The 23,567-nt window shown below is 35.9% G+C and overlaps 3 non-coding genes across 3 annotated transcripts; all 3 read left to right on the top strand.

Moving 5' to 3' along the window:
- Positions 1–2,959: 2,959 nt before the first annotated feature.
- On the top strand, positions 2,960–3,052 carry TRNAI-UAU (transfer RNA isoleucine (anticodon UAU)). Its single transcript is given in 2 exon segments — positions 2,960–2,997; positions 3,017–3,052. It is a non-coding gene; the product is annotated as a tRNA-Ile (tRNA).
- A 5,157-nt stretch (positions 3,053–8,209) lies between these two features.
- On the top strand, positions 8,210–8,302 carry TRNAI-UAU (transfer RNA isoleucine (anticodon UAU)). The gene is given in 2 exon segments: positions 8,210–8,247; positions 8,267–8,302. It is a non-coding gene; the product is annotated as a tRNA-Ile (tRNA).
- Positions 8,303–21,908: 13,606 nt separating this feature from the next.
- TRNAI-UAU (transfer RNA isoleucine (anticodon UAU)) lies at positions 21,909–22,001 on the top strand. The gene is given in 2 exon segments: positions 21,909–21,946; positions 21,966–22,001. It is a non-coding gene; the product is annotated as a tRNA-Ile (tRNA).
- The last annotated feature ends 1,566 nt before the right edge of the window (positions 22,002–23,567 follow it).

Genomic DNA, 23,567 nt, shown 5'->3' on the forward strand with positions numbered 1-23,567 from the left:
AAACCTAACAGTCTTAAATAAGAACATCAGTAAGCACCACTGGCATAATGGATAAGTCACTGCCCTCCTAAGCCAGGGGGTCCAAGTCCCATATGGGGTGGAAGTAATTACAGCAAGTGTCTCATCACTAGAGTTGATATTTTATCCTTGCTTCAACTGTAAAACAGTCTTGCAGTGTTTAGCTTGTAAAAAATGACCACAGAAGCTAAAATATGACATTAATTATGATAACATTGTTGTTGTTGTTTTTTAAACCTTTTTTATCACCGTGGACAGCTTATTCAAGTGCCATCTGGCATGCATGTTCCTTTGTTGCTCATCATTCATCACCAAAAATGATTTTCTTTTTCAATTCTTATGATTGTACTGATTGTATTGAATAAAATCCACATCTAGCATAAACAATCAATGCTGAAAAGTGCTCCAGTGGTGCAATTTGTCAGCGTGCTGTACTTATAAGACAGTATCTGTTGAGCCATGCCGAGGTTGTGAGTTCAAGCCTCACCTGGAGTATCTTTATATACTGTTTTTTTTCCTTTTCTTATGTCATTAGTCATTGATTAAATTAATATTTAACATCTGCTTTGGTTCAAATGCACTGCATATCTTCCTTCAGTCAGCCAACAAAACAGCAATGGAAAAGATTAACATACTGTTGGTAAAGCAGTTGCATCAAATTGATTTTCTGCAATATAGCATGATAATCCATACTGACAGCTCTGGATAGTACCAGCACATTTCTTGCTGGACTTGGTAATGCAAAGAACACAGTAAACAGCTTCACTTTTTTTCAAAAATAAATAATTGACTATTAAAAACCTATCAGTCTTAAATAAGGACATCAGTAAGCACCACTGGCATAATGGATAAGGCACTGTTCTCCTAAGCCAGTGGTTGTGGGTTTAAGTCCCGTCTGAGTTGGAAGTCATTACAACAAGTGTCTCATCACTAGAGTTGATATTTTATCCTTGCTTCAACTGTAAAACAGTCTTGCAGTGTTTAGCTTGTAAAAAATGACCACAGAAGCTAAAATATGACATTAATTATGATAACATTGTTGTTGTTGTTTTTTAAACCTTTTTTATCACCGTGGACAGCTTATTCAAGTACCATCTGGCATGCATGTCCCTTTGTTGCTCATCATTCATCACCAAAAATGATTTTCTTTTCAATTCTTATGACTGTACTGATTGTATTGAATAAAATCCACATCTAGCATAACCAATAAATGCTGCAAAGAGCTCCAGTGGCGCAATTGGTCAGCGCGTGGTACTTATAAGACAGTATCTGTTGAGCAATAGCCGAGGTTGTGAGTTCAAGCCTCAACTAGAGCAAATTTGTATACTGGTTTTTTTCCTTTTCTTATGTCATTAGTCATTGATTATAAACTGCTACCTTAATATTTAATATGATATTACAAAGGATGGAAGAAAGAAAGAAAAAACACAAACATGATTGTGCATTTAAGTTGTCAGCACACATCTGCTTTGGTTCAAATGCACTGCATATCTTCCTTCAGTCAGCCAACAAAACAGCAATGGAAAAGATTAACATACTGTTGGTAAAGCAGTTGCATCAAATTGATTTTCTGCAATATAGCATGATAATCCATACTGACAGCTCTGGATAGTACCAGCACATTTCTTGCTGGACTTGGTAATGCAAGGAACACAGTAAACAGCTTCACTTTTTCCTCAAAAATAAATAATTGACTATTAAAAACCTAACAGTCTTAAATAAGAACATCAGTAAGCACCACTGGCATAATGGATAAGTCACTGCCCTCCTAAGCCAGGGGGTCCAAGTCCCATATGGGGTGGAAGTAATTACAGCAAGTGTCTCATCACTAGAGTTGATATTTTATCCTTGCTTCAACTGTAAAACAGTCTTGCAGTGTTTAGCTTGTAAAAAATGACCACAGAAGCTAAAATATGACATTAATTATGATAACATTGTTGTTGTTTTTTAAACCTTTTTTATCACCGTGGACAGCTTATTCAAGTGCCATCTGGCATGCATGTTCCTTTGTTGCTCATCATTCATCACCAAAAATGATTTTCTTTTTCAATTCTTATGACTGTACTGATTGTATTGAATAAAATCCACATCTAGCATAACCAAACAATGCTGCAAAGTGCTCCAGTGGCGCAATTGGTCAGCGCGTGGTACTTATAAGACAGTATCTGTTGAGCAATGCAGAGGTTGTGAGTTCAAGCCTCACCTGGAGCATCTTTGTATCCTGTTTTTTTTTTCCTTTTCTTATGTCATTAGTCATTGATTAAATTAATATTTAACATCTGCTTTTGTTCAAATGCACTGCATATCTTCCTTCAGTCAGCCAACAAAACGGCAATGGTAAAGATTAACATACTGTTGGTAAAGCAGTTGCATCAAATTGATTTTCTGCAATATAGCATGATAATCCATACTGACAGCTCTGGATAGTACCAGCACATTTCTTGCTGGACTTGGTAATGCAAAGAACACAGTAAACAGCTTCACTTTTTTTCAAAAATAAATAATTGACTATTAAAAACCTATCAGTCTTAAAAAAGGACATCAGTAAGCACCACTGGCATAATGGATAAGGCACTGTTCTCCTAAGCCAGTGGTTGTGGGTTTAAGTCCCGTCTGAGTTGGAAGTCATTACAGCAAGTGTCTCATCACTAGAGTTGATATTTTATACTTGCTTCAACTGTAAATCAGTCTTGCAGTATTTAGCTTGTAAAAAATGACTACAGAAGCTAAAATATGACATTAATTATGATAACATTGTTGTTGTTGTTTTTTAAACCTTTTCTATCACCGTGGACAGCTTATTCAAGTGCCATCTGGCATGCATGTTCCTTTGTTGCTCATCATTCATCACCAAAAATGATTTTCTTTTTCAATTCTTATGACTGTACTGATTGTATTGAATAAAATCCACATCTAGCATAACCAACTAATGCTGCAAAGTGCTCCAGTGGCGCAATCGGTCAGCGCGCGGTACTTATAAGACAGTATCTGTTGAGCAATGCTGAGGTTGTGAGTTCAAGCCTCACCTGGAGCATCTTTGTATACTGTTTTTTTTTTCCTTTTCTTATGTCATTAGTCATTGATTATAAACTGCTACCTTAATATTTAATATGATATTACAAAGGATGGAAGAAAGAAAGAAAAAACACAAACATGATTGTGCATTTAAGTTGTCAGCACACATCTGCTTTGGTTCAAATGCACTGCATATCTTCCTTCAGTCAGCCAACAAAACAGCAATGGAAAAGATTAACATGCTGTTGGTAAAGCAGTTGCATCAAATTGATTTTCTGCTATATAGCATGATAATCCATACTGACAGCTCTGGATAGTACCAGCACATTTCTTGCTGGACTTGGTAATGCAAAGAACACAGTAAACAGCTTCACTTTTTCCTCAAAAATAAATAATTGACTATTAAAAACCTAACAGTCTTAAATAAGAACATCAGTAAGCACCACTGGCATAATGGATAAGTCACTGCCCTCCTAAGCCAGGGGGTCCAAGTCCCATATGGGGTGGAAGTAATTACAGCAAGTGTCTCATCACTAGAGTTGATATTTTATCCTTGCTTCAACTGTAAAACAGTCTTGCAGTGTTTAGCTTGTAAAAAATGACCACAGAAGCTAAAATATGACATTAATTATGATAACATTGTTGTTGTTGTTTTTTAAACCTTTTTTATCACCGTGGACAGCTTATTCAAGTGCCATCTGGCATGCATGTTCCTTTGTTGCTCATCATTCATCACCAAAAATGATTTTCTTTTTCAATTCTTATGACTGTACTGATTGTATTGAATAAAATCCACATCTAGCATAAACAATCAATGCTGAAAAGTGCTCCAGTGGTGCAATTTGTCAGCGTGCTGTACTTATAAGACAGTATCTGTTGAGCCATGCCGAGGTTGTCAGTTCAAGCCTCACCTGGAGTATTTTTATATATTGTTTTTTTTTTTCCTTTTCTTATGTCATTAGTCATTGATTAAATTAATATTTAACATCTGCTTTGGTTCAAATGCACTGCATATCTTCCTTCAGTCAGCCAACAAAACAGCAATGGAAAAGATTAACATACTGTTGGTAAAGCAGTTGCATCAAATTGATTTTCTGCAATATAGCATGATAATCCATACTGACAGCTCTGGATAGTACCAGCACATTTCTTGCTGGACTTGGTAATGCAAAGAACACAGTAAACAGCTTCACTTTTTTTCAAAAATAAATAATTGACTATTAAAAACCTATCAGTCTTAAATAAGGACATCAGTAAGCACCACTGGCATAATGGATAAGGCACTGTTCTCCTAAGCCAGTGGTTGTGGGTTTAAGTCCCGTCTGAGTTGGAAGTTATTACAACAAGTGTCTCATCACTAGAGTTGATATTTTATCCTTGCTTCAACTGTAAAACAGTCTTGCAGTGTTTAGCTTGTAAAAAATGACCACAGAAGCTAAAATATGACATTAATTATGATAACATTGTTGTTGTTGTTGTTTTTTAAACCTTTTTTATCACCGTGGACAGCTTATTCAGGTACCATCTGGCATGCATGTCCCTTTGTTGCTCATCATTCATCACCAAAAATGATTTTCTTTTCAATGCTTATGACTGTACTGATTGTATTGAATAAAATCCACATCTAGCATAACCAACTAATGCATGCAAAGAGCTCCAGTGGCGCAATTGGTCAGCGCGTGGTACTTATAAGACAGTATCTGTTGAGCAATGCCGAGGTTGTGAGTTCAAGCCTCAACTAGAGCATCTTTGTATACTGTTTTTTTTCCTTTTCTTATGTCATTAGTCATTGATTATAAACTGCTACCTTAATATTTAATATGATATTACAAAGGATGGAAGAAAGAAAGAAAAAACACAAACATGATTGTGCATTTAAGTTGTCAGCACACATCTGCTTTGGTTCAAATGCAATGCATATCTTCCTTCAGTCAGCCAACAAAACAGCAATGGAAAAGATTAACATACTGTTGGTAAAGCAGTTGCATCAAATTGATTTTCTGCAATATAGCATGATAATCCATACTGACAGCTCTGGATAGTACCAGCACATTTCTTGCTGGACTTGGTAATGCAAAGAACACAGTAAACAGCTTCACTTTTTCCTCAAAAATAAATAATTGACTATTAAAAACCTAACAGTCTTAAATAAGAACATCAGTAAGCACCACTGGCATAATGGATGTCACTGCCCTCCTAAGCCAGGGGGTCCAAGTCCCATATGGGGTGGAAGTAATTACAGCAAGTGTCTCATCACTAGAGTTGATATTTTATCCTTGCTTCAACTGTAAAACAGTCTTGCAGTGTTTAGCTTGTAAAAAATGACCACAGAAGCTAAAATATGACATTAATTATGATAACATTGTTGTTGTTGTTTTTTAAACCTTTTTTATCACCGTGGACAGCTTATTCAAGTGCCATCTGGCATGCATGTTCCTTTGTTGCTCATCATTCATCACCAAAAATGATTTTCTTTTTCAATTCTTATGACTGTACTGATTGTATTGAATAAAATCCACATCTAGCATAACCAAACAAAGCTGCAAAGTGCTCCAGTGGCGCAATTGGTCAGCACGCGGTACTTATAAGACAGTATCTGTTGAGCAATGCAGAGGTTGTGAGTTCAAGCCTCACCTGGAGCATCTTTGTATCCTGTTTTTTTTTTCCTTTTCTTATGTCATTAGTCATTGATTAAATTAATATTTAACATCTGCTTTGGTTCAAATGCACTGCATATCTTCCTTCAGTCAGCCAACAAAACAGCAATGGTAAAGATTAACATACTGTTGGTAAAGCAGTTGCATCAAATTGATTTTCTGCAATATAGCATGATAATCCATACTGACAGCTCTGGATAGTACCAGCACATTTCTTGCTGGACTTGGTAATGCAAAGAACACAGTAAACAGCTTCACTTTTTTTCAAAAATAAATAATTGACTATTAAAAACCTATCAGTCTTAAATAAGGACATCAGTAAGCACCACTGGCATAATGGATATGGCACTGTTCTCCTAAGCCAGTGGTTGTGGGTTTAAGTCCCGTCTGAGTTGGAAGTCATTACAGCAAGTGTCTCATCACTAGAGTTGATATTTTATCCTTGCTTCAACTGTAAAACAGTCTTGCAGTGTTTAGCTTGTAAAAAATGACTACAGAAGCTAAAATATGACATTAATTATGATAACATTGTTGTTGTTGTTTTTTAAACCTTTTCTATCACCGTGGACAGCTTATTCAAGTGCCATGTGGCATGCATGTTCCTTTGTTGCTCATCATTCATCACCAAAAATGATTTTCTTTTTCAATTCTTATGACTGTACTGATTGTATTGAATAAAATCCACATCTAGCATAACCAATTAATGCTGCAAAGTGCTCCAGTGGCACAATTGGTCAGCGCGCGGTACTTATAAGACAGTATCTGTTGAGCAATGCTGAGGTTGTGAGTTCAAGCCTCACCTGGAGCATCTTTGTATACTGTTTTTTTTCCTTTTCTTATGTCATTAGTCATTGATTATAAACTGCTACCTTAATATTTAATATGATATTACAAAGGATCGAAGAAAGAAAGAAAAAACACAAAGATGATTGTGCATTTAAGTTGTCAGCACACATCTGCTTTGGTTCAAATGCACTGCATATCTTCCTTCAGTCAGCCAACAAAACAGCAATGGAAAAGATTAACATGCTGTTGGTAAAGCAGTTGCATCAAATTGATTTTCTGCTATATAGCATGATAATCCATACTGACAGCTCTGGATAGTACCAGCACATTTCTTGCTGGACTTGGTAATGCAAAGAACACAGTAAACAGCTTCACTTTTTCCTCAAAAATAAATAATTGACTATTAAAAACCTAACAGTCTTAAATAAGAACATCAGTAAGCACCACTGGCATAATGGATAAGTCACTGCCCTCCTAAGCCAGGGGGTCCAAGTACCATATGGGGTGGAAGTAATTACAGCAAGTGTCTCATCACTAGAGTTGATATTTTATCCTTGCTTCAACTGTAAAACAGTCTTGCAGTGTTTAGCTTGTAAAAAATGACCACAGAAGCTAAAATATGACATTAATTATGATAACATTGTTGTTGTTGTTTTTTAAACCTTTTTTATCACCGTGGACAGCTTATTCAAGTGCCATCTGGCATGCATGTTCCTTTGTTGCTCATCATTCATCACCAAAAATGATTTTCTTTTTCAATTCTTATGACTGTACTGATTGTATTGAATAAAATCCACATCTAGCATAACCAATCAATGCTGCAAAGTGCTCCAGTGGCGCAATTGGTCAGCACTCAGTACTTATAATACAGTATCTGTTGAGCAATGCCAAGGTTGTGAGTTCAAGCCTCACCTGGAGCATTTTTGTATTCTGTTTTTTTTTTCCTTTTTTTATGTCATTAGTCATTGATTATAAACTGCTACCTTAATATTTAATATGATATTACAAAGGATGGAAGAAAGAAAGAAAAAACCCAAACATGATTGTGCATTTAAGTTGTCAGCACACATCTGCTTTGGTTCAAATGCACTGCATATCTTCCTTCAGTCAGCCAACAAAACAGCAATGGAAAAGATTAACATACTGTTGGTAAAGCAGTTGCATCAAATTGATTTTCTGCAATATAGCATGAAAATCCATACTGACAGCTCTGGATAGTACCAGCACATTTCTTGCTGGACTTGGTAATGCAAAGAACACAGTAAACAGCTTCACTTTTTCCTCAAAAATAAATAATTGACTATTAAAAACCTATCAGTCTTAAATAAGAACATCAGTAAGCACCACTGGCATAATGGGTAAGGCACTGTTCTCCTAAGCCAGTGGTTGTGGGTTTAAGTCCTGTCTGAGTTGGAAGTCATTACAGCAAGTGTCTCATCACTAGAGTTGATATTTTATCCTTGCTTCTACTGTAAAACAGTCTTGCAGTGTTTAGCTTGTAAAAAATGACCACAGAAGCTAAAATATGACATTAATTATGATAACATTGTTGTTGTTATTTTTTAAACCTTTTCTATCACCGTGGACAGCTTATTCAAGTGCCATCTGGCATGCATGTTCCTTTGTTGCTCATCATTCATCACCAAAAATGATTTTCTTTTTCAATTCTTATGACTGTACTGATTGTATTGAATAAAATCCACATCTAGCATAACCAATTAATGCTGCAAAGTGCTCCAGTGGCGCAATTGGTCAGCGCGCGGTACTTATAAGACAGTATCTGTTGAGCAATGCTGAGGTTGTGAGTTCAAGCCTCACCTGGAGCATCTTTGTATACTGTTTTTTTTTCCTTTTCTTATGTCATTAGTCATTGATTATAAACTGCTACCTTAATATTTAATATGATATTACAAAGGATCGAAGAAAGAAAGAAAAAACACAAACATGATTGTGCATTTAAGTTGTCAGCACACATCTGCTTTGGTTCAAATGCACTGCATATCTTCCTTCAGTCAGCCAACAAAACAGCAATGGTAAAGATTAACATACTGTTGGTAAAGCAGTTGCATCAAATTGATTTTCTGCAATATAGCATGATAATCCATACTGACAGCTCTGGATAGTACCAGCACATTTCTTGCTGGACTTGGTAATGCAAAGAACACAGTAAACAGCTTCACTTTTTTTCAAAAATAAATAATTGACTATTAAAAACCTATCAGTCTTAAATAAGGACATCAGTAAGCACCACTGGCATAATGGATAAGGCACTGTTCTCCTAAGCCAGTGGTTGTGGGTTTAAGTCCCGTCTGAGTTGGAAGTCATTACAACAAGTGTCTCATCACTAGAGTTGATATTTTATCCTTGCTTCAACTGTAAAACAGTCTTGCAGTGTTTAGCTTGTAAAAAATGACCACAGAAGCTAAAATATGACATTAATTATGATAACATTGTTGTTGTTTTTTAAACCTTTTTTATCACCGTGGACAGCTTATTCAAGTGCCATCTGGCATGCATGTTCCTTTGTTGCTCATCATTCATCACCAAAAATGATTTTCTTTTTCAATTCTTATGACTGTACTGATTGTATTGAATAAAATCCACATCTAGCATAACCAAACAATGCTGCAAAGTGCTCCAGTGGCGCAATTGGTCAGCGCGTGGTACTTATAAGACAGTATCTGTTGAGCAATGCAGAGGTTGTGAGTTCAAGCCTCACCTGGAGCATCTTTGTATACTGTTTTTTTTTCCTTTTCTTATGTCATTAGTCATTGATTATAAACTGCTACCTTAATATTTAATATGATATTACAAAGGATCGAAGAAAGAAAGAAAAAACACAAACATGATTGTGCATTTAAGTTGTCAGCACACATCTGCTTTGGTTCAAATGCACTGCATATCTTCCTTCAGTCAGCCAACAAAACAGCAATGGTAAAGATTAACATACTGTTGGTAAAGCAGTTGCATCAAATTGATTTTCTGCAATATAGCATGATAATCCATACTGACTGCTCTGGATAGTACCAGCACATTTCTTGCTGGACTTGGTAATGCAAAGAACACAGTAAACAGCTTCACTTTTTTTCAAAAATAAATAATTGACTATTAAAAACCTATCAGTCTTAAATAAGAACATCAGTAAGCACCACTGGCATAATGGATAAGTCACTGCCCTCCTAAGCCAGGGGGTCCAAGTCCCATATGGGGTGGAAGTAATTACAGCAAGTGTCTCATCACTAGAGTTGATATTTTATCCTTGCTTCAACTGTAAAACAGTCTTGCAGTGTTTAGCTTGTAAAAAATGACCACAGAAGCTAAAATATGACATTAATTATGATAACATTGTTGTTGTTGTTTTTTAAACCTTTTTTATCACCGTGGACAGCTTATTCAAGTGCCATCTGGCATGCATGTTCCTTTGTTGCTCATCATTCATCACCAAAAATGATTTTCTTTTTCAATTCTTATGACTGTACTGATTGTATTGAATAAAATCCACATCTAGCATAAACAATCAATGCTGAAAAGTGCTCCAGTGGTGCAATTTGTCAGCGTGCTGTACTTATAAGACAGTATCTGTTGAGCCATGCCGAGGTTGTGAGTTCAAGCCTCACCTGGAGTATCTTTATATACTGTTTTTTTTTTCCTTTTCTTATGTCATTAGTCATTGATTAAATTAATATTTAACATCTGCTTTGGTTCAAATGCACTGCATATCTTCCTTCAGTCAGCCAACAAAACAGCAATGGAAAAGATTAACATACTGTTGGTAAAGCAGTTGCATCAAATTGATTTTCTGCAATATAGCATGATAATCCATACTGACAGCTCTGGATAGTACCAGCACATTTCTTGCTGGACTTGGTAATGCAAAGAACACAGTAAACAGCTTCACTTTTTTTCAAAAATAAATAATTGACTATTAAAAACCTATCAGTCTTAAATAATGACATCAGTAAGCACCACTGGCATAATGGATAAGGCACTGTTCTCCTAAGCCAGTGGTTGTGGGTTTAAGTCCCGTCTGAGTTGGAAGTCATTACAACAAGTGTCTCATCACTAGAGTTGATATTTTATCCTTGCTTCAACTGTAAAACAGTCTTGCAGTGTTTAGCTTGTAAAAAATGACCACAGAAGCTAAAATATGACATTAATTATGATAACATTGTTGTTGTTTTTTAAACCTTTTTTATCACCGTGGACAGCTTATTCAAGTGCCATCTGGCATGCATGTTCCTTTGTTGCTCATCATTCATCACCAAAAATGATTTTCTTTTTCAATTCTTATGACTGTACTGATTGTATTGAATAAAATCCACATCTAGCATAACCAAACGATGCTGCAAAGTGCTCCAGTGGCGCAATTGGTCAGCGCGTGGTACTTATAAGACAGTATCTGTTGAGCAATGCAGAGGTTGTGAGTTCAAGCCTCACCTGGAGCATCTTTGTATCCTGTTTTTTTTTTCCTTTTCTTATGTCATTAGTCATTGATTAAATTAATATTTAACATCTGCTTTGGTTCAAATGCACTGCATATCTTCCTTCAGTCAGCCAACAAAACAGCAATGGTAAAGATTAACATACTGTTGGTAAAGCAGTTGCATCAAATTGATTTTCTGCAATATAGCATGATAATCCATACTGACAGCTCTGGATAGTACCAGCACATTTCTTGCTGGACTTGGTAATGCAAAGAACACAGTAAACAGCTTCACTTTTTTTCAAAAATAAATAATTGACTATTAAAAACCTATCAGTCTTAAATAAGGACATCAGTAAGCACCACTGGCATAATGGATAAGGCACTGTTCTCCTAAGCCAGTGGTTGTGGGTTTAAGTCCCGTCTGAGTTGGAAGTCATTACAGCAAGTGTTTCATCACTAGAGTTGATATTTTATCCTTGCTTCAACTGTAAATCAGTCTTGCAGTGTTTAGCTTGTAAAAAATGACTACAGAAGCTAAAATATGACATTAATTATGATAACATTGTTGTTGTTGTTTTCTAAACCTTTTCTATCACCGTGGACAGCTTATTCAAGTGCCATCTGGCATGCATGTTCCTTTGTTGCTCATCATTCATCACCAAAAATGATTTTCTTTTTCAATTCTTATGACTGTACTGATTGTATTGAATAAAATCCACATCTAGCATAACCAATTAATGCTGCAAAGTGCTCCAGTGGCGCAATCTGTCAGCGCGCGGTACTTATAAGACAGTATCTGTTGAGCAATGCTGAGGTTGTGAGTTCAAGCCTCACCTGGAGCATGTTTGTATACTGTTTTTTTTTCCTTTTCTTATGTCATTAGTCATTGATTATAAACTGCTACCTTAATATTTAATATGATATTACAAAGGATGGAAGAAAGAAAGAAAAAACACAAACATGATTGTGCATTTAAGTTGTCAGCACACATCTGCTTTGGTTCAAATGCACTGCATATCTTCCTTCAGTCAGCCAACAAAACAGCAATGGAAAAGATTAACATACTGTTGGTAAAGCAGTTGCATCAAATTGATTTTCTGCTATATAGCATGATAATCCATACTGACAGCTCTGGATAGTACCAGCACATTTCTTGCTGGACTTGGTAATGCAAAGAACACAGTAAACAGCTTCACTTTTTCCTCAAAAATAAATAATTGACTATTAAAAACCTAACAGTCTTAAATAAGAACATCAGTAAGCACCACTGGCATAATGGATAAGTCACTGCCCTCCTAAGCCAGGGGGTCCAAGTCCCATATGGGGTTGAAGTAATTACAGCAAGTGTCTCATCACTAGAGTTGATATTTTATCCTTGCTTCAACTGTAAAACAGTCTTGCAGTGTTTAGCTTGTAAAAAATGACCACAGAAGCTAAAATATGACATTAATTATGATAACATTGTTGTTGTTGTTTTTTAAACCTTTTTTATCACCGTGGACAGCTTATTCAAGTGCCATCTGGCATGCATGTTCCTTTGTTGCTCATCATTCATCACCAAAAATGATTTTCTTTTTCAATTCTTATGACTGTACTGATTGTATTGAATAAAATCCACATCTAGCATAAACAATCAATGCTGAAAAGTGCTCCAGTGGTGCAATTTGTCAGCGTGCTGTACTTATAAGACAGTATCTGTTGAGCCATGCCGAGGTTGTCAGTTCAAGCCTCACCTGGAGTATTTTTATATACTGTTTTTTTTTTCCTTTTCTTATGTCATTAGTCATTGATTAAATTAATATTTAACATCTGCTTTGGTTCAAATGCACTGCATATCTTCCTTCAGTCAGCCAACAAAACAGCAATGGAAAAGATTAACATACTGTTGGTAAAGCAGTTGCATCAAATTGATTTTCTGCAATATAGCATGATAATCCATACTGACAGCTCTGGATAGTACCAGCACATTTCTTGCTGGACTTGGTAATGCAAAGAACACAGTAAACAGCTTCACTTTTTTTCAAAAATAAATAATTGACTATTAAAAACCTATCAGTCTTAAATAAGGACATCAGTAAGCACCACTGGCATAATGGATAAGGCACTGTTCTCCTAAGCCAGTGGTTGTGGGTTTAAGTCCCGTCTGAGTTGGAAGTTATTACAACAAGTGTCTCATCACTAGAGTTGATATTTTATCCTTGCTTCAACTGTAAAACAGTCTTGCAGTGTTTAGCTTGTAAAAAATGACCACAGAAGCTAAAATATGACATTAATTATGATAACATTGTTGTTGTTGTTTTTTAAACCTTTTTTATCACCGTGGACAGCTTATTCAAGTACCATCTGGCATGCATGTCCCTTTGTTGCTCATCATTCATCACCAAAAATGATTTTCTTTTCAATGCTTATGACTGTACTGATTGTATTGAATAAAATCCACATCTAGCATAACCAATTAATGCTGCAAACCACTCCAGTGGCGCAATTGGTCAGCGCGTGGTACTTATAAGACAGTATCTGTTGAGCAATGCCGAGGTTGTGAGTTCAAGCCTCAACTAGAGCATCTTTGTATACTGGTTTTTTTCCTTTTCTTATGTCATTAGTCATTGATTATAAACTGCTACCTTAATATTTAATATGATATTACAAAGGATGGAAGAAAGAAAGAAAAAACACAAACATGATTGTGCATTTAAGTTGTCAGCACACATCTGCTTTGGTTCAAATGCACTGCATATCTTCCTTCAGTCAGCCAACAAAACAGCAATGGAAAAGATTAACATACTGTTGGTAAAGCAGTTGCATCAAATTGATTTTCTGCAATATAGCATGATAATCCATACTGACAGCTCTGGATAGTACCAGCACATTTCTTGCTGGACTTGGTAATGCAAAGAACACAGTAAACAGCTTCACTTTTTCCTCAAAAATAAATAATTGACTATTAAAAACCTAACAGTCTTAAATAAGAACATCAGTAAGCACCACTGGCATAATGGATAAGTCACTGCCCTCCTAAGCCAGGGGGTCCAAGTCCCATATGGGGTGGAAGTAATTACAGCAAGTGTCTCATCACTAGAGTTGATATTTTATCCTTGCTTCAACTGTAAAACAGTCTTGCAGTGTTTAGCTTGTAAAAAATGACCACAGAAGCTAAAATATGACATTAATTATGATAACATTGTTGTTGTTGTTTTTTAAACCTTTTTTATCACCGTGGACAGCTTATTCAAGTGCCATCTGGCATGCATGTTCCTTTGTTGCTCATCATTCATCACCAAAAATGATTTTCTTTTTCAATTCTTATGACTGTACTGATTGTATTGAATAAAATCCACACCTAGCATAACCAAACAATGCTGCAAAGTGCTCCAGTGGCGCAATTGGTCAGCACGCGGTACTTATAATACAGTATCTGTTGAGCAATGCAGAGGTTGTGAGTTCAAGCCTCACCTGGAGCATCTTTGTATCCTGTTTTTTTTTTCCTTTTCTTATGTCATTAGTCATTGATTAAATTAATATTTAACATCTGCTTTGGTTCAAATGCACTGCATATCTTCCTTCAGTCAGCCAACAAAACAGCAATGGTAAAGATTAACATACTGTTGGTAAAGCAGTTGCATCAAATTGATTTTCTGCAATATAGCATGAAAATCCATACTGACAGCTCTGGATAGTACCAGCACATTTCTTGCTGGACTTGGTAATGCAAAGAACACAGTAAACAGCTTCACTTTTTTTCAAAAATAAATAATTGACTATTAAAAACCTATCAGTCTTAAATAAGGACATCAGTAAGCACCACTGGCATAATGGATATGGCACTGTTCTCCTAAGCCAGTGGTTGTGGGTTTAAGTCCCGTCTGAGTTGGAAGTCATTACAGCAAGTGTCTCATCACTAGAGTTGATATTTTATCCTTGCTTCAACTGTAAAACAGTCTTGCAGTGTTTAGCTTGTAAAAAATGACTACAGAAGCTAAAATATGACATTAATTATGATAACATTGTTGTTGTTGTTTTTTAAACCTTTTCTATCACCGTGGACAGCTTATTCAAGTGCCATGTGGCATGCATGTTCCTTTGTTGCTCATCATTCATCACCAAAAATGATTTTCTTTTTCAATTCTTATGACTGTACTGATTGTATTGAATAAAATCCACATCTAGCATAACCAATTAATGCTGCAAAGTGCTCCAGTGGCACAATTGGTCAGCGCGCGGTACTTATAAGACAGTATCTGTTGAGCAATGCTGAGGTTGTGAGTTCAAGCCTCACTTGGAGCATCTTTGTATACTGTTTTTTTTCCTTTTCTTATGTCATTAGTCATTGATTATAAACTGCTACCTTAATATTTAATATGATATTACAAAGGATCGAAGAAAGAAAGAAAAAACACAAACATGATTGTGCATTTAAGTTGTCAGCACACATCTGCTTTGGTTCAAATGCACTGCATATCTTCCTTCAGTCAGCCAACAAAACAGCAATGGAAAAGATTAACATGCTGTTGGTAAAGCAGTTGCATCAAATTGATTTTCTGCTATATAGCATGATAATCCATACTGACAGCTCTGGATAGTACCAGCACATTTCTTGCTGGACTTGGTAATGCAAAGAACACAGTAAACAGCTTCACTTTTTCCTCAAAAATAAATAATTGACTATTAAAAAATTAACAGTCTTAAATAAGAACATCAGTAAGCAACACTGGCATAATGGATAAGTCACTGCCCACCTAAGCCAGGGGGTCCAAGTCCCATATGGGGTGGAAGTAATTACAGCAAGTGTCTCATCACTAGAGTTGATATTTTATCCTTGCTTCAACTGTAAAACAGTCTTGCAGTGTTTAGCTTGTAAAAAATGACCACAGAAGCTAAAATATGACATTAATTATGATAACATTGTTGTTGTTGTTGTTGTTGTTTTTTAATCCTTTTTTATCACCGTGGACAGCTTATTCAAGTGCCATCTGGCATGCATGTTCCTTTGTTGCTCATCATTCATCACCAAAAATGATTTTCTTTTTCAATTCTTATGACTGTACTGATTGTATTGAATAAAATCCACATCTAGCATAAACAATCAATGCTGAAAAGTGCTCCAGTGGTGCAATTTGTCAGCGTGCTGTACTTATAAGACAGTATCTGTTGAGCCATGCCGAGGTTGTGAGTTCAAGCCTCACCTGGAGTATCTTTATATACTGTTTTTTTTTCCTTTTCTTATGTCATTAGTCATTGATTAAATTAATATTTAACATCTGCTTTGGTTCAAATGCACTGCATATCTTCCTTCAGTCAGCCAACAAAACAGCAATGGATAAGATTAACATACTGTTGGTAAAGCAGTTGCATCAAATTGATTTTCTACAATATAGCATGATAATCCATACTGACAGCTCTGGATAGTACCAGCACATTTCTTGCTGGACTTGGTAATGCAAAGAACACAGTAAACAGCTTCACTTTTTTTCAAAAATAAATAATTGACTATTAAAAACCTATCAGTCTTAAATAAGGACATCAGTAAGCACCACTGGCATAATGGATAAGGCACTGTTCTCCTAAGCAAGTGGTTGTGGGTTTAAGTCCCGTCTGAGTTGGAAGTCATTACAACAAGTGTCTCATCACTAGAGTTGATATTTTATCCTTGCTTCAACTGTAAAACAGTCTTGCAGTGTTTAGCTTGTAAAAAATGACCACAGAAGCTAAAATATGACATTAATTATGATAACATTGTTGTTGTTATTTTTTAAACCTTTTCTATCACCGTGGACAGCTTATTCAAGTGCCATCTGGCATGCATGTTCCTTTGTTGCTCATCATTCATCACCAAAAATGATTTTCTTTTTCAATTCTTATGACTGTACTGATTGTATTGAATAAAATCCACATCTAGCATAACCAAACAATGCTACAAAGTGCTCCAGTGGCGCAATTGGTCAGCGCGTGGTACTTATAAGACAGTATCTGTTGAGCAATGCAGAGGTTGTGAGTTCAAGCCTCACCTGGAGCATTTTTGTATCCTGTTTTTTTTTTCCTTTTCTTATGTCATTAGTCATTGATTAAATTAATATTTAACATCTGCTTTGGTTCAAATGCACTGCATATCTTCCTTCAGTCAGCCAACAAAACAGCAATGGAAAAGATTAACATACTGTTGGTAAAGCAGTTGCATCAAATTGATTTTCTGCAATATAGCATGATAATCCATACTGACAGCTCTGGATAGTACCAGCACATTTCTTGCTGGACTTGGTAATGCAAAGAACACAGTAAACAGCTTCACTTTTTCCTCAAAAATAAATAATTGACTATTAAAAACCTAACAGTCTTAAATAAGAACATCAGTAAGCACCACTGGCATAATGGATAAGTCACTGCCCTCCTAAGCCAGGGGGTCCAAGTCCCATATGGGGTGGAAGTAATTACAGCAAGTGTCTCATCACTAGAGTTGATATTTTATCCTTGCTTCAACTGTAAAACAGTCTTGCAGTGTTTAGCTTGTAAAAAATGACCACAGAAGCTAAAATATGACATTAATTATGATAACATTGTTGTTGTTGTTGTTGTTTTTTAAACCTTTTTTATCACCGTGGACAGCTTATTCAAGTGCCATCTGGCATGCATGTTCCTTTGTTGCTCATCATTCATCACCAAAAATGATTTTCTTTTTCAATTCTTATGACTGTACTGATTGTATTGAATAAAATCCACATCTAGCATAACCAAACAATGCTGCAAAGTGCTCCAGTGGCGCAATTGGTCAGCGCGTGGTACTTATAAGACAGTATCTGTTGAGCAATGCAGAGGTTGTGAGTTCAAGCCTCACCTGGAGCATCTTTGTATCCTGTTTTTTTTTCCTTTTCTTATGTCATTAGTCATTGATTAAATTAATATTTAACATCTGCTTTGGTTCAAATGCACTGCATATCTTCCTTCAGTCAGCCAACAAAACAGCAATGGTAAAGATTAACATACTGTTGGTAAAGCAGTTGCATCAAATTGATTTTCTGCAATATAGCATGATAATCCATACTGACAGCTCTGGATAGTACCAGCACATTTCTTGCTGGACTTGGTAATGCAAAGAACACAGTAAACAGCTTCACTTTTTTTCAAAAATAAATAATTGACTATTAAAAACCTATCAGTCTTAAATAAGGACATCAGTAAGCACCACTGGCATAATGGATAAGGCACTGTTCTCCTAAGCCAGTGGTTGTGGGTTTAAGTCCCGTCTGAGTTGGAAGTCATTACAGCAAGTGTCTCATCACTAGAGTTGATATTTTATCCTTGCTTCAACTGTAAATCAGTCTTGCAGTGTTTAGCTTGTAAAAAATGACTACAGAAGCTAAAATATGACATTAATTATGATAACATTGTTGTTGTTGTTTTTTAAACCTTTTCTATCACCGTGGACAGCTTATTCAAGTGCCATCTGGCATGCATGTTCCTTTGTTGCTCATCATTCATCACCAAAAATGATTTTCTTTTTCAATTCTTATGACTGTACTGATTGTATTGAATAAAATCCACATCTAGCATAACCAATTAATGCTGCAAAGTGCTCCAGTGGTGCAATCGGTCAGCGCGCGGTACTTATAAGACAGTATCTGTTGAGCAATGCTGAGGTTGTGAGTTCAAGCCTCACCTGGAGCATATTTGTATACTGTTTTTTTTCCTTTTCTTATGTCATTAGTCATTGATTATAAACTGCTACCTTAATATTTAATATGATATTACAAAGGATGGAAGAAAGAAAGAAAAAACACAAACATGATTGTGCATTTAAGTTGTCAGCACACATCTGCTTTGGTTCAAATGCACTGCATATCTTCCTTCAGTCAGCCAACAAAACAGCAATGGAAAAGATTAACATGCTGTTGGTAAAGCAGTTGCATCAAATTGATTTTCTGCTATATAGCATGATAATCCATACTGACAGCTCTGGATAGTACCAGCACATTTCTTGCTGGACTTGGTAATGCAAAGAACACAGTAAACAGCTTCACTTTTTCCTCAAAAATAAATAATTGACTATTAAAAACCTAACAGTCTTAAATAAGAACATCAGTAAGCACCACTGGCATAATGGATAAGTCACTGCCCTCCTAAGCCAGGGGGTCCAAGTCCCATATGGGGTGGAAGTAATTACAGCAAGTGTCTCATCACTAGAGTTGATATTTTATCCTTGCTTCAACTGTAAAACAGTCTTGCAGTGTTTAGCTTGTAAAAAATGACCACAGAAGCTAAAATATGACATTAATTATGATAACATTGTTGTTGTTGTTTTTTAAACCTTTTTTATCACGTTGACAGCTTATTCAAGTGCCATCTGGCATGCATGTTCCTTTGTTGCTCATCATTCATCACCAAAAATGATTTTCTTTTTCAATTCTTATGACTGTACTGATTGTATTGAATAAAATCCACATCTAGCATAAACAATCAATGCTGAAAAGTGCTCCAGTGGTGCAATTTGTCAGCGTGCTGTACTTATAAGACAGTATCTGTTGAGCCATGCCGAGGTTGTCAGTTCAAGCCTCACCTGGAGTATCTTTATATACTGTTTTTTTTTTCCTTTTCTTATGTCATTAGTCATTGATTAAATTAATATTTAACATCTGCTTTGGTTCAAATGCACTGCATATCTTCCTTCAGTCAGCCAACAAAACAGCAATGGAAAAGATTAACATACTGTTGGTAAAGCAGTTGCATCAAATTGATTTTCTGCAATATAGCATGATAATCCATACTGACAGCTCTGGATAGTACCAGCACATTTCTTGCTGGACTTGGTAATGCAAAGAACACAGTAAACAGCTTCACTTTTTTTCAAAAATAAATAATTGACTATTAAAAACCTATCAGTCTTAAATAAGGACATCAGTAAGCACCACTGGCATAATGGATAAGGCACTGTTCTCCTAAGCCAGTGGTTGTGGGTTTAAGTCCCGTCTGAGTTGGAAGTTATTACAACAAGTGTCTCATCACTAGAGTTGATATTTTATCCTTGCTTCAACTGTAAAACAGTCTTGCAGTGTTTAGCTTGTAAAAAATGACCACAGAAGCTAAAATATGACATTAATTATGATAACATTGTTGTTGTTGTTTTTTAAACCTTTTTTATCACCGTGGACAGCTTATTCAAGTACCATCTGGCATGCATGTCCCTTTGTTGCTCATCATTCATCACCAAAAATTATTTTCTTTTCAATGCTTATGACTGTACTGATTGTATTGAATAAAATCCACATCTAGCATAACCAATTAATGCTGCAAACCACTCCAGTGGCGCAATTGGTCAGCGCGTGGTACTTATAAGACAGTATCTGTTGAGCAATGCCGAGGTTGTGAGTTCAAGCCTCAACTAGAGCATCTTTGTATACTGGTTTTTTTCCTTTTCTTATGTCATTAGTCATTGATTATAAACTGCTACCTTAATATTTAATATGATATTACAAAGGATGGAAGAAAGAAAGAAAAAACACAAACATGATTGTGCATTTAAGTTGTCAGCACACATCTGCTTTGGTTCAAATGCACTGCATATCTTCCTTCAGTCAGCCAACAAAACAGCAATGGAAAAGATTAACATACTGTTGGTAAAGCAGTTGCATCAAATTGATTTTCTGCAATATAGCATGATAATCCATACTGACAGCTCTGGATAGTACCAGCACATTTCTTGCTGGACTTGGTAATGCAAAGAACACAGTAAACAGCTTCACTTTTTCCTCAAAAATAAATAATTGACTATTAAAAACCTAACAGTCTTAAATAAGAACATCAGTAAGCACCACTGGCATAATGGATAAGTCACTGCCCTCCTAAGCCAGGGGGTCCAAGTCCCATATGGGGTGGAAGTAATTACAGCAAGTGTCTCATCACTAGAGTTGATATTTTATCCTTGCTTCAACTGTAAAACAGTCTTGCAGTGTTTAGCTTGTAAAAAATGACCACAGAAGCTAAAATATGACATTAATTATGATAACATTGTTGTTGTTGTTTTTTAAACCTTTTTTATCACCGTGGACAGCTTATTCAAGTGCCATCTGGCATGCATGTTCCTTTGTTGCTCATCATTCATCACCAAAAATGATTTTCTTTTTCAATTCTTATGACTGTACTGATTGTATTGAATAAAATCCACATCTAGCATAACCAAACAATGCTGCAAAGTGCTCCAGTGGCGCAATTGGTCAGCGCGTGGTACTTATAAGACAGAATCTGTTGAGCAATGCAGAGGTTGTGAGTTCAAGCCTCACCTGGAGCATCTTTGTATCCTGTTTTTTTTTTCCTTTTCTTATGTCATTAGTCATTGATTAAATTAATATTTAACATCTGCTTTGGTTCAAATGCACTGCATATCTTCCTTCAGTCAGCCAACAAAACAGCAATGGTAAAGATTAACATACTGTTGGTAAAGCAGTTGCATCAAATTGATTTTCTGCAATATAGCATGATAATCCATACTGACAGCTCTGGATAGTACCAGCACATTTCTTGCTGGACTTGGTAATGCAAAGAACACAGTAAACAGCTTCACTTTTTTTCAAAAATAAATAATTGACTATTAAAAACCTATCAGTCTTAAATAAGGACATCAGTAAGCACCACTGGCATAATGGATAAGGCACTGTTCTCCTAAGCCAGTGGTTGTGGGTTTAAGTCCCGTCTGAGTTGGAAGTCATTACAGCAAGTGTCTCATCACTAGAGTTGATATTTTATCCTTGCTTCAACTGTAAATCAGTCTTGCAGTGTTTAGCTTGTAAAAAATGACTACAGAAGCTAAAATATGACATTAATTATGATAACATTGTTGTTGTTGTTTTTTAAACCTTTTCTATCACCGTGGACAGCTTATTCAAGTGCCATCTGGCATGCATGTTCCTTTGTTGCTCATCATTCATCACCAAAAATGATTTTCTTTTTCAATTCTTATGACTGTACTGATTGTATTGAATAAAATCCACATCTAGCATAACCAATTAATGCTGCAAAGTGCTCCAGTGGCGCAATCGGTCAGCGCGCGGTACTTATAAGACAGTATCTGTTGAGCAATGCTGAGGTTGTGAGTTCAAGCCTCACCTGGAGCATCTTTGTATACTGTTTTTTTTTCCTTTTCTTATGTCATTAGTCATTGATTATAAACTGCTACCTTAATATTTAATATGATATTACAAAGGATGGAAGAAAGAAAGAAAAAACACAAACATGATTGTGCATTTAAGTTGTCAGCACACATCTGCTTTGGTTCAAATGCACTGCATATCTTCCTTCAGTCAGCCAACAAAACAGCAATGGAAAAGATTAACATACTGTTGGTAAAGCAGTTGCATCAAATTGATTTTCTGCAATATAGCATGATAATCCATACTGACAGCTCTGGATAGTACCAGCACATTTCTTGCTGGACTTGGTAATGCAAAGAACACAGTAAACAGCTTCACTTTTTCCTCAAAAATAAATAATTGACTATTAAAAACCTAACAGTCTTAAATAAGAACATCAGTAAGCACCACTGGCATAATGGATAAGTCACTGCCCTCCTAAGCCAGGGGGTCCAAGTCCCATATGGGGTGGAAGTAATTACAGCAAGTGTCTCATCACTAGAGTTGATATTTTATCCTTGCTTCAACTGTAAAACAGTCTTGCAGTGTTTAGCTTGTAAAAAATGACCACAGAAGCTAAAATATGACATTAATTATGATAACATTGTTGTTGTTGTTTTTTAAACCTTTTTTATCACCGTGGACAGCTTATTCAAGTGCCATCTGGCATGCATGTTCCTTTGTTGCTCATCATTCATCACCAAAAATGATTTTCTTTTTCAATTCTTATGACTGTACTGATTGTATTGAATAAAATCCACATCTAGCATAACCAAACAATGCTGCAAAGTGCTCCAGTGGCGCAATTGGTCAGCACGCGGTACTTATAAAACAGTATCTGTTGAGCAATGCAGAGGTTGTGAGTTCAAGCCTCACCTGGAGCATCTTTGTATCCTGTTTTTTTTTTCCTTTTCTTATGTCATTAGTCATTGATTAAATTAATATTTAACATCTGCTTTGGTTCAAATGCACTGCATATCTTCCTTCAGTCAGCCAACAAAACAGCAATGGTAAAGATTAACATACTGTTGGTAAAGCAGTTGCATCAAATTGATTTTCTGCAATATAGCATGATAATCCATACTGACAGCTCTGGATAGTACCAGCACATTTCTTGCTGGACTTGGTAATGCAAAGAACACAGTAAACAGCTTCACTTTTTTTTCAAAAATAAATAATTGACTATTAAAAACCAATCAGTCTTAAATAAGGACATCAGTAAGCACCACTGGCATAATGGATATGGCACTGTTCTCCTAAGCCAGTGGTTGTGGGTTTAAGTCCCGTCTGAGTTGGAAGTCATTACAGCAAGTGTCTCATCACTAGAGTTGATATTTTATCCTTGCTTCAACTGTAAAACAGTCTTGCAGTGTTTAGCTTGTAAAAAATGACTACAGAAGCTAAAATATGACATTAATTATGATAACATTGTTGTTGTTGTTTTTTAAACCTTTTCTATCACCGTGGACAGCTTATTCAAGTGCCATGTGGCATGCATGTTCCTTTGTTGCTCATCATTCATCACCAAAAATGATTTTCTTTTTCAATTCT

This window comes from Pseudophryne corroboree, chromosome 4, assembly GCF_028390025.1.
Source record: "Pseudophryne corroboree isolate aPseCor3 chromosome 4, aPseCor3.hap2, whole genome shotgun sequence".
Lineage (NCBI taxonomy): Eukaryota > Metazoa > Chordata > Amphibia > Anura > Myobatrachidae > Pseudophryne > Pseudophryne corroboree.